Source organism: Nicotiana tabacum, chromosome 21, assembly GCF_000715075.1.
Source record: "Nicotiana tabacum cultivar K326 chromosome 21, ASM71507v2, whole genome shotgun sequence".
Lineage (NCBI taxonomy): Eukaryota > Viridiplantae > Streptophyta > Magnoliopsida > Solanales > Solanaceae > Nicotiana > Nicotiana tabacum.
In genome coordinates, this window is record NC_134100.1 from 59,715,199 (window position 1) to 59,720,442 (window position 5,244).

A 5,244-nucleotide genomic window follows, 5' to 3' on the forward strand; every position below is an offset into this window, starting at 1 on the left:
AATTATTTTGAGAGTTGGAGTCTTGTGGTCCAACAGCGAAGATAAAACATGACAGGTCTTTAAAAAATAACTACAAACGAGATTAAATCTGGTCCGTTTAGTGAGGGAATGGGACGTACGACGTGGCAAGCTCTAATTGGCCTAGGGAAAGAGACGCGGATCGCCACTATGGATTAGAGGGTCGTTTAGACTAGTTCAGATGGGGTAATAAGGCACGATATTTAGGGGTTTTTTTTATTTGAAAAGTAGCCACTTTGTATTAAATTACATAATTGCAAATGTAGCCAATTGATATTTAACCTCTTACAAATTAATTTAATTAAACTTATATAATTTCAATAAAATGTAATAGAAATTAAAATCATCATATACACTACTAATTACAATAAATTAACTAAATAATTTTTAAATATCCTATTTTCTATTTGTGACATTAATTTCGGATTTATTTAGAAATAGTAGGGTATTTTGCCAAATTTAAGGAACGACCTTATTAAATTAATTACTAACCTATGTAATGAATATGAAAAAATATTTTAATAATTTAAATAATGGAAAAATAGTAGAGGTAATATTTTATAATTATATAATGACCAAATTACTAATTAACACCAATAATTACTTAAAAATAGATATTATTAATTAGAAAATATATTTAACATATTTATTGGAAATTAATAAGTGTAAAAAAATTAATTTTTAAAAGGAAGGTGAAACTTATTCGTCAACACCAACTACCTCACATGCTGGGGGAGGTGCCCAGACTCCTTTCGCTCGTACTCCAGAGCAGCTAGCTCAGAGTCACCAGACACCCGGTGTATTGCCAGCTCAGCCAGTTGCTACTGCTCAGGCCGAGGTTGGTTCACCCATGAGTGATGAGGAGCAGAAGAGGTTGGAGTTGTTTGGGAGTCTTAGGCCTCCAGAGTTCAGCGAAGCAGAGTCAGAGGATGCCTTGGAGTTTCTAGACCTGTGTCAGCGGATTCTTCGCACAACAGGTATTTTGGATGCTAGTGGGGTTGCATTTACTACTTTTCAACTGATAGGGGCAGCTTACAGATGATGGTAAACTTAGGAGCTGAGCCATCCAGCTGACGTGGTGCCACTTATATGGCATGAGTTCTCAGTTCTCTTCTTAGAGAAGATTGTTCCCAGACTCGCAAAGAGGAGTTACGTAGGCAATTTGAGATGCTATGCTAGGAGAGTATGAAAGTGACTCAGTATGATATGCGGTTCGCAGATTTGGCTCGTCACGCAGTATGGTTGGTTCCCACTGAGAGGGATAAGATTAGGAAGTTCATTGATGGCCTCAACTATGGTTTACGTTTCTGTATGGCTCGAGAGGTTGCGATAAATGCTAGGTTTGACCAGGTGGTCAAGATTTATAAACTCTTAGAGCAGGTTCACAGGATGGAGCGTGACGAGCGGGAGGCCAAGAGGCCTTGTAGTTCAGGTGGTTTCAGTAGTGCCTCATCTGGAGGCCAGTCCCATTACGGTATAGGTCATCCTTCTTGACCCTTTTAGACAACTCGTGATATTCCTCGTGGCTCTTTAGTTAGACATAATTCCTACAGTGTACGCCCAACTCAGTCATCATTCAGTGCACTACTGGCACAGAGTTTCTACCGTGCTCAATCTACCCTTTTCCACAGCCAGTTCTTCAGGCTATCAGGGTCAGCAGCTTTACAGGAGGGGTTGTTGTGAGTGAGGAAACTTGAGTCATCTTAAAAATGATTGCCCAAGACTGTTGACTAGAGTCCTACAGCAGAGCTCTCAGTCTATGATGTCACCACCAACAGCTAGCCCACTAGCACAGGCAGCTCGGGGTGGGGCCCGGTCAACTCGAGGTTTCCCTAGAGGGGGAGGCCGATCATGTGGTGGTCAGGCTCATTGCTACGCATTTCCAGTCATGCCAGAGGTGGTTGCTTCTGATGCCATGATCACAGGGATGCTTTGGTATTGTTTGATCCTGGTTTCACTTATTCATACGTGTCATCATACTTTACACATTGTTTGGATATGCCCTCTGATTCTCTAGTTATGCATGCTCATGTATCTACACCGGTGGGTGATTCTATTATTGTGGACCGTATGTGTCGGTCGTGTGGGGTGACTATTGTCAGATTAGAGACGAGAGTTGATCTTTTACTACTTAGCATGGTTGATTTTGACGTAATTTTTGGCATGAATTGGTTGTCACCATTTCATGCTATTCTAGATTATCACGCTAAGGTCATGACATTGGCGATGCCGGGGAATCCTAGGGCTGAGTGGAGAGGTTTCCTGGATTATGTCCTTAGTATAGTGATTTCTTATTTGAAGGCTCAACAGATGGTTGAGAAGGGATGTCTGGCATATTTGGCCTTTGTGTGGGATTTTAGTACTGACTCTACTACCGTTGAGTCAGTTCCGGTAGTGAGAGACTTCCCAAATATGTTTCCTGCAGACATGCTTGGCATGCCACCCGACAGGGACATTGATTTTGGTATTGATCTGGTGCCGGGCACTCAGCCCATTTCTATTCCACCGTATCACAAGGCACCGGAGGAATGGAAGGAGTTAAAGGAACATACTTATGAGTTACTTCATAAGGGCTTAATTAGGCCCAATGTGTCGCCTTGGAGTGAACTGATTCTATTTATGTAAGAAAAAGGATGATATTATGAGGATATGTATTGACTACCGGTATCTGAACAAAGTTACAATTAAGAAAAACTACCCACTATCGCATATTGATGACTTATTGGATCAGCTTCAAGGTACTAGAGTGTTCTCGGCGATTGATTTGAGGTCTGGGTATCATCAGTTGAAGATTCAAGATTCAAATATTCCGAAGACGGCATTCATGACCCATTATGGTCATTACCAGTTTTTGGTGATGTCTTTTGGGCTGACGAATGCCCCAATAGCCTTTATGCACTTGATGAACAGTGTGTTCTAGCCATATCTTGGTCCTTTAGTCACAATATTCATTGATGCTATATTGGTGTACTCACGCAGTCAGGAGGTCATGAGCAACATTTGAGGATCGTACTCTAGACCTTGAGGGAGATAAAAAATATATGCCAAATTCTCCAACTGTGAGTTTTGGCTTGATTCGGTGGCGTTTGTGGACCACGTGGTATCGAGTGAGGGAATCAAGCTGGATCCGAAAAAGATTGAGGTAGTTCAGAGTTGGCCTAGACCATCTTCACCTACAGAGATTCGAAGCTTCTTGGGTTTGGCAGGTTATTATCGTCGTTTTGCAAAGGGTTTCTCATACATTGCTACACCTTTGACTAGATTGACACAGAAGGGTGCCCCATTCAGGTGGTATGATGAGTGTGAGAAGAGCTTTCAGAAGCTCAGGACTGCATTGACTACAGCCCCAGTGTTGTTGTTGCCTACAGGTTCGGGATATTACACTGTGTATTATGATGTGTCACGTAATGGGCTTGATGCGGTGTTGATGCAGGATAGTAGGATTATTGCCTATGCGTCTCGAAAATTGAAGGTTCATGAGAAGAATTACTCTATGCATTATTTAGATTTGGCAGTTAGTGTTCCCGCTTTGAAGATTTGGAGGCACTATCTATATGATGTTCATTGTGAGGTCTATACTGACCATCAAAGTCTCCAGCATCTATTAAAGCAGAGAGACCTTAATTTGCAGCATCGGAGATGATTAGAGTTGCTGAAAGACTATGATATCACCATATTACATCATCTGAGGAAGGTCAATAAGGTGGCAAATGCATTGAGTAGGAAAGCTGAGAGTATGGGTAGTTTGGCATATTTGTCGGTAGCAGAGAGGCCACTAGCTATGGATGTTTAGGCCTTGGCCAATCAGTTTGTGATATTGGATGTTTTGGAGCCCATGTGTGTTCTTGCTTGCGTGGTTGCACAGTCATTGTTGTTGTAGCGTATCAAGGATCGTCAGTTTGATGATCCTCACTTGTTGGTGTTAAAGGACACGGTGCACCGGGGTGGTGCCAAGGAGGTTGTGATTGGTGATGATGGTGTTATGTGGCATCGACGCTGAATTTGTGTTCCAAATGTGGATGGGTTGAGATATTTGACACTTGAGGAGGCTCATAGTTTGCCCTATTCCATTCACCCAAGTTTCATAAAGGTGTACCGTGACTTGAATCAACATTATTGGTGGTGGAGAATGAAGAAAGATAGTGTTGCTTATGTCTCTCGGTGTTTGAAATGTCAACATGTGAAGTATGAGCATCAGAAACGATGAGGGTTGATTCAGATATTGGAGATACCAGAGTGGAAGTGGGAGCGTATCACTATGGATTTTATGGTAGGCTTACTACGGACCTTGAAGAAATACGATGCAATTTGGGTTATTGTGGACTGGTTGACTAAGTCCACACACTTCATCCCGGTGATGACTACCTATTCTTCTGAATTGATGGATCACATTTACATTCATGAGATTGTTCTCATTCATGGTGTGCCTGTGTCTATTAACTCGGATCGAAGCACGCAGTTCACACTGCAGTTTTGGAGAGCATTGCAGTAAGAGTTGGGCACACGGGTTGAGTTGAGTACATCATTCCACCCTCATATGGATGAGCAGTCCGAGCGTACTATTTAGATCTTGGAGCATATGTTACGTGTCTGTGTTATGGATTTCGGAGGTTCATGGGATCAATTTCATCCATTAGCAGAATTTTCCTATAATAACAGCTTTCAGTCGAGTATCCAGATTGCTCCATATGAGGCCTTATATGGGAGGAGATGCCGATCTCCAATTGGTTTGTTTGAGCCTTGGGAGGCAAGTTTGTAGGGCACTGATTTAGTCCGTCATGCCTTGGAGAAAGTGAAGTCGATGCAGGAGCTGCTCCGCACAGCATAGTCCAGACACAAGAGTTATGTTGATCGGAAGGTTCATGATGTTTCATATAAGGTGGGTGAGAATTTTTACTCAGTGTTTCCCCCATGAAGGGTGTGATGAGGTTCGGGAAGAAGGGCAAGTTGAGACCTCAGTATATTGGTCCCTTTGAGGTACTTGAGAGAGTTGGGGATGTGGCCTACAGACTTGCATTGCCACCTAATATATCAGATGTTCATCCAGCATTTCATGTTTCTATGCTCTGGAAGTATTATGGTGATCCGTCGCATATTTTGGACTTCAGCACAGTATAGCTGGATGGGATTTTGACTTATGATGTGGAGCCGGTGGCCATTTTGGACCGGCAGGTTCAGAAGTTGAGGTAAAGGAGTATAGCATAAGTGAAATTTTGTTTGAGATGT